Here is a 12386-nt window from a genome sequence, read left to right on the forward strand (position 1 = left end):
GTGGTGTGGAGTGAGGTAGAGTGTGGTGGCGTAGAGGGCAGTAGAGTGGCGTAGAGTTAAGCGGTACAGAGTAGAGTACAGTCGCAGAGAGCAGAGTGGCTCAGAGTAGAGTGGTGCAGAGTAGAGTGTTGCAGAATAAAGTGGTGCAGAGAGGTGTGGTGTAGAGTTCAGTGGTGCAAAGTAGAATAGAGTGGCATAGAATGCAGTGACGTAGAGCGCGATGGTGTAGCGTGGCGTAGAGTTCAGTGGCGGACACTGCAGTCTTGCAGAATAAAATGGCGTAGAGTGCAGTTGAGTAGAGTAAACTGGTGTAAAGTACAGTGGTGCAGAAAGCAGTGGCCTAGAGTTAAGAGGTGCAGAGAAGAATAGAGTGCTGTGACATAGAGTGCAATTGTGTAGAGTGGCATGGAGTGCTGTGACATACAGCACAATGGAGTAGAGTGCCATAGCGTGCAGGGGCATATAGTGCAGTGGTGTAGAGTGCAGTGTTGCAGAGTAGATGGTTTACGGTGCAGTGGCGTTGGGAGCAATGGTTTTGAGTAAAGTGGTGTTGAGTGCATTGGCGTGGGGTGCAATAGTTTAGAGTAGATTGACGTAGAGCAGAGTGGTGTAGAGTAAAGTGGCATAGAGTTGTGCAGCTTAGAGTGCAATGGCATAGAGTGTAGTGTCGTAGAGTGCAGTGAAGCAGACTGGAGAAGAGTGATGTAGAGTGCAGTGGCACAGAGTGCATTGGTACAGAATGCAGTGGTGTAAAATAGATTGCGTCAGAGTAAAGTGCAGTGGTGTAGAGTGCAGTGTTGCAGAGTAGAGGGTTTAAGGTGCAGTGGCATAGAGAGCATTGGTTTTGAGTAAAGTGGTGTTGAGTGCATTGGCGTGGAGTGCAGTCGTTTAGAGTAGATTGACGTAGAGCAGAGTGGTGTAGAGTAAAGTGGCATAGAGTTGTGCAGCTTAGAGTGCAATGGCATAGAGTGCAGTGTCGTAGAGTGCAGTGATGCAGACTGGAGAAGAGTGACGTAGAGTGCAGTGGCACAGAGTGCACTGGTACAGAATGCAGTGGTGTAAGATAGATTGCGTCAGAGTAAAGTGAAGTGGCATAGAGTGGAGTGTTGCAGGATAGAGTGGAGTGGTGTAGTTAGAGTACAGTGGCATAGACTAGTGGCATAGAGTGCAGTGGCACTGAGTAGATTGTTTCAGAGTAGAGTGAAGTAGCATAAAGTAGAGTAGGGTGGTACATGGAGGAGTGGAGTGGTACAGGATAGAGTGCAGTGACGTAGAGTAGTGGTGTAGAGTGCAGTGGCAAAGATTGGAGTGGAGTAGAGTAGGGTGTGGTAGAGTAGAGTACATTGGCGTAAAGTGGAGTGGCATAGAGAGGAGTGGCATAGAGTAGATTGTTGTACAGTAGAGTGAAGTGGTGCAGAGTGGAGCAGTGCAGGGTAGAGTGCAGTGATATAGAGTAGTGGCGTAGAGTGCATTGCATTGAGTGCAGTGGCGCAGAGTGGAGTGGTGCAGAGTAGAGTGGAGTGGCCTAAAATCTAGGGGGGTAGAGTGCAGTGTGCACAGTGGGAGTAGGGCAGAGTGCACTGGCATAGAGTAGACTAGTGCAAAGTAGAGTGAAGAGGCGTAAAGGGACAGTGGTGCAGAGTGTATTGGTGTAGAGTGCATTGGTGTAGCGTGCAGTAGAGTGGCATAGAGTAGAGTGGTGCAGACTAGAGTGCAGTGGCATAGAGTGCAGTGGCGCAGAGTAGAGTGGCACAGAGTAGAGTGGCTCAGAGAACAGTGCTGCAGAGTAGAATGTTGTAGAGTGTACTGGTGTAGAGTGCAGTGGTGCAGCGTGGTCAGAGTAAAGTGACAAAGAGTGCAATTGTGTAGAGTAGAGAGGCGTAGATTGTTGCAGTGTAGAGTATAGTGGTGTACAGTGCCATGGTGCAGAGTAGATTGGCATAGAGTGCAGTTGTAGAGTGTATTGGTTTTGAGTAAAGTGGTGTAGAGCACATTGGCGTTGAGTGCAGTGGCACAGAATAGACTGCAGTGTCATGAAGTGAAGAGTCGTAGAAGAGATCAAAGTGGCTTAGAGTTGATTGGCATTGAGTGTAGTGACGCACAGTTGAGCGATGCAAATTAGAGTGGCATAGAGTAGAGTGGTGCAGAGTAGAGTGGAGTGGCATAGAGAACAGTAGAGTGGTGTAGACTTGAGTAGTGCAGAGTAGAGTGTTGAAGAATAACATAATGCAGAGAGGAGTGGCATAGAGTTCAGTAGTGCAGAGATGAGTGGCTTAGAGTTCATAGGCATAGAGTGCAGTGTGCTGAGTAGTGTGGGGTAGAGTGCATTGGTTTTGAGTAAAATGGTGTAGAGTGCAATGGTGTAGAGTGCATTGGCGTAAAGTGCACTGGTGTAGAATAGAGTAGTACAGAGTGGAATGGTGCAGGGTAGAGTGTAGTGGTGTGTAGTGTTGTAGATTGCATTGGTGTAGAATAGAGTGGTGTAGAGTCAAGTGCAGTGGTGTTGAGTGCAGTGGCGTAGAGCGGCAAAGAGTAGAGTACCGTAGAGTTCAGTGGCAGGGAGTGCAGTGTTGCCGACTAGACAGTTGCAAAGTGCAGTGGTGCATGGTGGAGTGGGGTAGAGTGCATTGGCAATAGAGTGTAGTGGCATAGAGTGGTGCAGAGAAGAGGGGCTTAGAGAGTAGTGGCATAGAGGGCAATGGTGCAGTGTAGAAGAGAGTGGCATAGAGTGCCATGATTTAGAATGCAATTGCATAGAGTGACGTGGCATATAGTACAGTGCTGCCTGAAAAGGGAACGTATGCACAAGGACACGAAAAGCCACGCAGGGTAGCTTTACGTATCCCTGTAAATATGGAGCACCAAAAAGTGACGCACCGGTGGCGCAAGGGGCTTGTAAATATGCCCCTATATTTTTTGCACTCCGGGTGGTCGCTTTAAGTAAAGCAGCCCTCAGTCTCTGGCCAAAAAAATCACATTCCACGTAAACTCTAGTAGTTTGCAATATTTGGATTTTGAATGTTTTGTTACTGTAATAAAGCATCATTAGTCGACAGCGCGTGACGACACATGCCTTAATACACAGAACTTTAACGTGAGATTTCACACCAGTCTCGAAATTTGAAGACAGCTGAAGGAGAGAACTAACTCATGAAAGTGTCGTTTTGCCTGTCTGTCATGACATACTTAACAGTCAAATATGACCTAGATGCCAGTGCTACAACACAAGTTGATAGAAATGGCGAGCGTTTTTCGGGCAGTATGGACGCAGCGCCCAGGCGCGTTCTTCCTTTAGAGCACACTTCACATGTTTCGCTTCGGGCCCCAGCTCACGTCCGTCCATCTCAGACAGAGGAGCAGTCTCTCCCCTGCTGCCAGGACGCTAAATTAGTATTCCGTCGAGTTTTCTGCGTTGGTTTTCATGCTGGCATGCCAGCTTTATGGGGCTGGCATTTCACATTGAATCCTACTCCAGGGGGGTTTTCAACTTTGTCTCTTTTCGGGGCTACTGAAAACCGTGAGAGGAATAGCAAATGGCACGATGTACTAGTCTCAACAGATGAACACAGATTTTTTCCCCCTTTTCCATTTTATGTTGTTCTTGACACCCTATTTCCGAAATGTATATTTTATACAGATTTGTGGGCTCGATATTTAGTTGAATAAACACACAGGGTCGGCTAAATGCTTATTAAAGATTCTCTGGATTAGAAAAGTGTACGTTTTGTTTTTGCCGAAGCTAAAATTGGAAAAATCAGGAGATCTAAACACAAAAACAGACTCGTGTTTTCAACATTTGTATTCCTCTGCGGAGTGCATCTTATTTGAAACTCGGCAGGCCCTGTTCGAAATCCACGTTTAGAATGTGGGTGACAATAACTGTGCATGATTTATAATGTAAACAGATCGACACACAGGTGCCTATGACAAACTATGAAACAATAGAACACCAGGGGGCATATCAACAACAACCGGCGATAATTATCGCTAAGCGCACATAGCGCTAGGATAATTATCGCCGGCTAGCGTTGATTTTTAACGCTGAGATAGCGTGCTATTAGCAAGGCTTATCTCAATAGCGATAAAAATCCTCAAGCTAAGTGGCTAACGTGAGATTATCGCTGGAAACCCAGCAATAATCTCACGTTACCTTGTTGATAGGGACAGACAAACTTAGCCATGATATCCTCCTTCCATAGGATATCATGGCTAAGTCAGAAAAATACCAGACGTAAAAAAGCAGCGTTAACCGCGGTTAGCACTGCTTTTTTTGTCTCTAACAGGGTTAGCGATATTCTTGATAATAGGAGAAATGTCGCTTAGCGACATTTCTCCTATTATTTTACTCTGGAACGCCCCCTTTGCATCTCATTAGAGATGCAAGGGAAGCGTAGAGTAAAAGGGTGCTAACATACAAATTTGCATGTTAGCACATTGTTGTTGATAGGGCGCTAGTTTTATCTCTCCTTTTTTGGCTTTTAAAGCCAAAAAAGCAGAGATAAAGCCCTTGTTGATATGCCCCTTGATGGGCAGGTGAACCAATAGATGGACAGATACTGTGGATAAGATGGAAATCAAAGGTGTGAGGTTGTTAAAAGTAGGTGTGCACTGGAAGGATAGGCGTGTGGGTGGGCAGGCAGAGATGATGATTGAGAAAACACATACCTAGTCATAAATAGCACTGATCCGGTTTGCTGGTTATACACTCATGAAATCTGCATGTTCGGGTGTTCTTACTTCATCCACAAATTAACCCATTTTCCTTGACATTTATTGTTTTTTCACATTCTTCAGATATGGGTCCTTTGATTACTTTTTTGGGAATTTAAGAGAGCGTTCCAAAGTTACTTCCCTTCTTTTTTTATTTTTTCGCAGGTGTACCAGACTTCCCCAGCACACATATCTTAACAAGCATTTTCAAAGCCATTCGATCTGACAGCCACCTTGCTAACCATGCACTGAAAAGCCTTTTACCTCTTGTTACCGGAAATAGCGAGAACCAAGAAAGAGTGTCTGCCGGCTCTGGGGGGATGGAATATGGGCACAACCCAGCTGGGATACTTAGGACAAGTGCCAGCAGGTGCCTTCTGCACCATGCAAACTGTAATTTGTAAGATCTGTTTATTCACAGGTAAACTGTGGAGGAAGTCCAACTGGGATCACACCCCAGTAAACTGAGGAACATTAAGTAACAGACATGGCTTCTGCATTTTGCACAATCTGACACTTGAGATATTTATGTAAACCAAGCAAGACTGCATTCCTATAATACAAACAGCATGAGACAGCTGCATGGTGTGCCAACATTCTCCCTTCAACTCAGAGGCAAGGAAGAATTTTCTTTAACCTCTTCAAAAGGGAGTGGCATGTATCAGTATTCTTGCTGACAGGCTGGTAAGGTAGGAATACCAATATGTTTAGTCAAAGTATCAGAGGCTTGGGTGTGTCAAGAGCCAATGTTAATCAAACAGAGGTCCAGGTCTACGGGGGTTTGGGGGTCAGCTGCCCAAGGGGTGGTCTGCCCCCCGGGCAGATTGGGAGGGTGGCGCTGTCCAACGACTGCCATTTTGTATGTTGGGCTGGTTTACAACCCAAATGCAGCCCAGCACTTATTTGGGGGCCTGTTTTAGGCTACCACCCACCATGATGGGTACAGGTGACCTGGTGACTGGTAGCCCAAACCTGGTGGTGTTGTTTTGTCGCTTTTTGTGGTGTATTGTAGGTGCAGGGTAGTGTGTAAGAGCCAACCATGTCCAGCGAGTCGTTGGTTGCTGAGGCAATGCGCCTGTTAAAGAAAGCTGGCAGGATAGACTTAGTTGTCCAGGAGGCACCAGCTCGCGTTCCTCGTGGATCCTCTGCAGAAGTGGCCGCGGCGGTGCTGGCATGCTCGCTGCCACGGTCTGGGCGTACCGCAGGGACTTGATAGCTGAGGTAAGCTCCCGCAGCCGCTCTGGTACACAGAGAGTGGCCACGGCAAGGGCAGAGAGCAGGCCTGCATTGGCACAGTCTTCTGCGCCTGCAGGGGCGGCGCGTGGGAGAAGAGGAGGGCCACAGGCACGCTTGTGAAGCTTTGGGGGCTGGCTGGCCAGTGCAGAGGCAGCAGCAGGCACGGCCAAGCGCGTGGGGCGGGACAAAGTGAAGCTGGCCCGTTATGCATGCTGCATGTGTACGGGGCTACGGGATGAAACAGAGGTAGGAAGCGGGTGGCGTCTGAGGAGTCACCCGTTTCCAGTGGAAATGTAATGACGCAGGGTTCCAGGAGGCACAAAGCCTCTGCGGACCCCTGGGAAAAGAGCACTATACTGCAGAGCGGGCAGGAGGGAGGGGCCAGCTACTTAGGCACCAGCTGGTGATTGGAATTGGACAGGCAGTGGGGGAGGGGAAGATCAATCAATCAATCAATCAGGGGTTTTTAAGCACGCTACTTACCCGTGAGGGTCTCAAGGCGCTGTGGGGGGAGGCGTGCAGCTCTGAATCAGTCGAAGAGCCAGGTCTTGAGGCTCTTCCTGAAGGTGTGCAGAGTGGAGGAGCATCTGATGTTGACTGGGAGCTTGTTCCAGGTCTTTTCTGCGACGTAGGAGAAGGCTCTTCCACCTGCTCTGGTTCTGCAGATGCGTGGGGTCTCTGCCAAGGCGAGAACCCCCAAAAGGGGGTGAGATGACACAGGGACTGGGTATTACGAATGAGGCATTGGACCTTGAGTGGGAGGACGGAGGGGATGCGGAGAGGGAGGTTTTCAAGGACTGGGTATGCTTAGATATTTTTGATGACTTGGGGGTACAGGGGGAGAGGGGGGATTTAGTGTCTTATTATAGAACAACAAAAACTCACCCTATTAATCTTTCATTGGTAGTTTATCCAACAAATTATAAACGAACCTCATGTGACCACAGAAAATATTTGGATTCTTAGTTTATTAGATATCAAAAGTATAAAAAGAATGCACGAGTATGTTCAATGTACTTAATACTTGAAAGAACTCAAAATACTGAGTAGACCAATGCTTCAAAAAGCCCTAATAGGCTATACATATACTCGCCCCTCACAGTACAAATTAGAACAATAAAGATACTAAACAAAATATAATAGGAAAGAATGAAGAAAAAGGGAAAAGCAGACCAAATATGTCACAAGGTTACAAAAGAAAATACAAAGACATTTAGAAAACAAACAGGATTATAAATAACAAAGGAAAATGCTTCAGTTCTGTAGGTTGACACACTAGGCGCCGACGCGCGTTTCGGAGAAGGACCGAGGTCCAACAAGTCCTTCGTCAGGGCACAGGAAATCACAGTCATTAGTTAGGTCATAGATCCAATCCACAAGTTTCTTTAAGAAGCATATCAATGCAAACTGTGAGGTATCAGGATTTCTTGATCACACAATAAGGTCTGTGGACAATAATGAGGGTCAAAAAAGTATATATATAAATATAAATATTATGAACTAGTAACTAATATATCTACTGGAGCTAAACACCACCAAGAATCCACCAAGGTCGTGCAAATAGAGTTGGAAAAAGTGATTAAGGTTGATAAGAGGGGTGTGAAGTCGAAATATATATAATGAAAAGGTTAGTGTACATGGAGTGTTACCTTAGAATAGTCCCAGTAGTGTTCGTATGTGTACCGACTTGATCCTTACTGTATTCTTATATTTCTCTTGATTATATTCTAGCCTCTTACATCTGGCTCTTATGTGAACGTGTTTGGAAATTTGGAACTGTGGACCTCATGCGGCTCTTGACTATTTCAAATCGCTATCAAGTAAGCCACTTGTTGTATTCCCCTGTAGGCTCCCTGGTCTTTGCCATTTGATTTTACTTTTAGCTAACGCAATGACTATGTGGAATGCTTTAACGCATCGGCACTCTCTGTGTCTGTTTTTCCTCAGGACACGTTCATATCCTTTGTTGACCTATTTTTATACGCCATTGTGCCCGTTATTTCTACTACATGCTTCTGAATATCGGATTTACAGTAAGAGAATTCCCTTACGATTGCATTACCTTGATCAGTACAGACCTTGAACAGTATAGTTATATAATCTTTTCATCCCTTTATAGCAACGTCTCACATTGGATTGAATTCAGACGTACTCAATTTGTACCCCTTTGATGTAATTGGCAATTACCGGCTGGGCTCCCCCACAGTAGGTACTTTGTCCTCTTCCCCATATCCCGTGTGATTGACTTTAACGCAGAAAGCTGTCTCCACCCCCCTTATTCTAAGTACGCAGCGTGCTAACGTTGCGGCATATCCATTGACTGTGCATCAATGAAAAAATCTTTCACACTTCTCTTGGTCATGTGATGTACTTTTTTTATATTTTAATTGTCACGTCTTGGGTCTCGGTTGAACGTATTCGCACAGAGGAGGTATCCTGTCTTCAGTATGAGTGTGTTTTATATTCTGTATGACTGATTTGAACGTAGCCAGTCGCCTTCATTCCTTACATCTTTTGTATTTTCTTAGAGGCATCTTTTTTCATTATATATAATTCGACTTCACACCCCTCTTATCAACCTTAATCACTTTTTCCAACTCTATTTGCACGGCCTTGGTGGATTCTTGGTGGTGTTTAGCTCCAATAGATATATTAGTTACTAGTTCATAATATTTATATTTATATATATATTTGTTTGACCCTCATTATTGTCCACAGATCTTATTGTGTGATCAAGAAGTCCTGATACCTCACAGTTTGCATTGATATGCTTCTTAAAGAAACTTGTGGATTGGATCTATGACCTAACTAATGACTGTGATTTCCTGCGCCCTGACGAAGGACTTGTTGGACCTCGGTCCTTCTCCGAAACGCGCGTCGGCGCCTAGTGTGTCAACCTACAGAACTGAAGCATTTTCCTTTGTTATTTATAATCCTGTTTGTTTTCTAAATGTCTTTGCCTTTTCTTTTGTAACCTTGTGACATATTTGGTCTGCTTTTCCCTTTTTCTTCATTCTTTCCTATTATATTTTGTTTAGTATCTTTATTGTTCTAATTTGTACTGTGAGGAGCGAGTATATGTATAGCCTATTAAGGCTTTTTGAAGCATTGGTCTACTCAGTATTTTGAGTTCTTTCAAGTATTAAGTACATTGAACATAATTGTGCATTCTTTTTATACTTTTGATATCTAATAAACTAAAAATCCAAATATTTTTTGTGGTCAAATGAGGTTTGTTTATAATTTTTTGGATAAACTACCAATGAAAAATTAATAGGGGGAGTTTTTGTTGTTCTATAATTAGTATTTCCCCTGCCTTTCTCCCCCTTGCATCTTATCTTCAGGGGCCCTCTTATGTTTAGGTTTGTTAGTTCCCAGCACGTTGCTGTGAGGGTTGGCTGTTTCCCTTATCCTTTGGAGCTCTCTTTATTACTTTATCTTCTCTTCTCCCATTTTCATTTTTTATCCTTTTTCTACTTTGTTCACTCATTGGGTGTTTTTTCTTCCTTATTTTTTGTTGATCCATACAGATCTCTTCTGTGCCTATGGATAGTATGAAAACTTTTGGGTTCACTGACGAAGATTATTCTAGATTGATTGGACAGAGTGCTTCTGTTGAGCGTCCCTTTTCCCTTAATAGAACTGAAAACGATGAATGGCTCAAACTCCTGAATTTGAAAAAGAAAACAAGGAGAACACAATCCCATGCTGACTTTATGTTAGAATACCTTAAAGCGGGCGTTATTCCCAATGGACTAAGAATTAGGAACATCCCTGGCCTCTTTGTAGAAGTGAGGAAGTTCCTAGAGAAATGGTCATTAATAGCTAACCGTTTCTCCAGGGACCTAATGATCCTTATCATTGAAACAGCCTGAGAAGCAGTCGAAATTCTCCTTAGAGAAATATCTGAAATCGAAGAGTCACTCAAGAAGAAGAATCCCATTGAGGAAGCCAAAAAGAAACTAGATGAGGTCAATGTTGAACTCCAATCGTTTAGCAATACCTCATAAAAAAGAAGACTGACAAACTAAAAAAAGACATACGATATTTCTCAGAAGAAAAGGTATACCCATATCTGGGTACTCAGTATTATAACCTCACTAGAGAACAGCCCTACCAGAGTGACCACCAACATTGGTCTAATAAGAAAATTCTCACTTTTTCTGAGTCCTCCGACTCAGATGGTGAAATAGGAGCAGGGCCATCCAGAAACACCAACTATAGGAGACCAACCTATGAAAATTTTACAAGAGGAAATCGTTTTTTAGGGAACAGACAGGGCACCCCGCGAACGAGATTCAGGAATCAGACCAGGGGGCAATATCAGCACCAGGAACATCAGTACCTATACCCAGAAAACCCACAACACTTTCTACAGACACGGAGAAATCAATACTGGCGGGAATGACATCTCCCTCCACTAGTGATTTAATACCCATTTTTAATCTATCTAGCATACCCATGGACCAACAGGCCCTAGATGTATTATCACGTGGACTATCTTTTGTCCCAAGTACAGGACTCAATAAATTTGAATTCCAACGGGATCTCCAATCATTTTTCAGGAAAATCCGATTGAACAAATTTTTTGAAAATCACCATGGACCACAGATCACCAATAGGTCAGGACTTCGTCCTGATTCGCTCTTCACTCCCACCCTTGAGGAAGTGGGTCTGGAGGTGGGTATCTTCGAAAGGGTAGTCACATCTAAAATCAATGACATCATGAAGTTTGTTCCCAAACCCATATATAACCTCAATTATGAGGAATATATGGCTCTTAAAAATCTTTCTATGAATAAGACCATTACCATCAAACCTTGTGACAAAGGAGGAGGCATTGTGGCCCTCAATAGTTCCGACTACCAACAACAGATTGAAAACATGCTCAGTATCCCTGAACATTACTTAAAGGTTACTTCTTACCCCAGTAAAAGAATTAAAGAAGACATCCTATACATCACTCAAGGAGCACTAGAAAGAGGCTCCATCTGCCAACAAGAGTTTGATTATCTCAATCGTCCATACGCTACCATCCCTATTCTGTATGGGGTACCTAAAACCCACAAAAGTGCCACTCAACCTCCCTTCAGACCTATAGTCTCTACTATAGGATCTATCACAGAACCTTTGTCCAAATATGTGGACAAGTTTCTGAGACCACTGGCGAGCAGCCTTCGGGGATACATCAAAGACACCGGCCATCTTATCAGTACCATCGAAGGACTTTCATTCAATCACCATTTAGACACTCTGGTATCTATGGATATAGAGGCACTATATACTAACATTCCCCAAAGGGGTTCCTTAGAAGCAGTCAAACATTCTCTAGAAGCTAATAACAACATCGATGACAAACTCTTCATACTCGAGTGTCTCAGTATAGTTCTTCATGATAACTATTTTGAATTCAACAAATCCATCTTTAAACAAATTCAAGGCGTAAGCATGGGGGCAGCTTGTGCCCCTAATGTAGCTAATATCTACATAGGGCAGTTCGAATCCCGGTTCATTTTCAATGAAATTGCACCCTTTGCCGAAAATATAACACATTGGCATCGCTTCATTGATGACATCTTTTTTATATGGAGCGGACCTGAGGAACAACTAGCTGAATTTTGTCTTTGGCTGAATTTGTGTGATCCTAATCTCAAATTCAGCCCCAATACTAGCAAACTGAACATTGAATTCCTAGATATCTGGATTCAGGTGACTGATGGAGTCATAGAGGTTTCCCTCTATACTAAACCCACAGCTAGAAACACTCTACTCCAATATCAAAGTTTTCACCCCCGCAGCCAGAAAGACAGTATCCCCTTCAGTCAATTCTTAAGACTGCGTAGAAATTGTACCAATCTCAGGAACTTTGAGACCCACGCGGAAGAACTTCGGAACAAGTTGATCAAATGAGGATACCCTCACAGGCTTGTGAAGGATTCCTACAAAAGGGCTAAATACTTCAATAGGGATACTCTCTTTCAGGAAAAACCCATCAAGGAAAATTCGAAACTCATTTGTGTCACTCGACACTCCACGCTTAACAACAACCTCCGTCAAATTATATGCTCACAATGGCATATTCTCAATTCGGGACCCCATTCCAACCCATTGCCCCGACCATTGTGTGCCTTTCGAAGAAATAGAAATCTGCGAAACATTCTGGTGAGATCGAAATTAGATGAAGTCAAATCTTTCAATCAGAGATCTATAATGAGCACCACTCCAGTGAAAGGTAACCACAAATGTGGTAATTGTCATGCATGTAGCTCTGCCTTGGTATCAACTGAACTTCGCTGGGGACAACAAACTTTCCAACTGAAAGAAATGACCAACTGTAGATCTGCCAATGTCATCTACCTTATCCTGTGCCCCTGGCTTAAGGGCTATGTGGGTGAGACAGGTAGAGAGTTTAGAACCCGCTTCAGTGAGCATAAATCAGC

The sequence above is a fragment of the Triturus cristatus genome, chromosome 2_2, assembly GCF_964204655.1.
Source record: "Triturus cristatus chromosome 2_2, aTriCri1.1, whole genome shotgun sequence".
Classification (NCBI taxonomy): domain Eukaryota; kingdom Metazoa; phylum Chordata; class Amphibia; order Caudata; family Salamandridae; genus Triturus; species Triturus cristatus.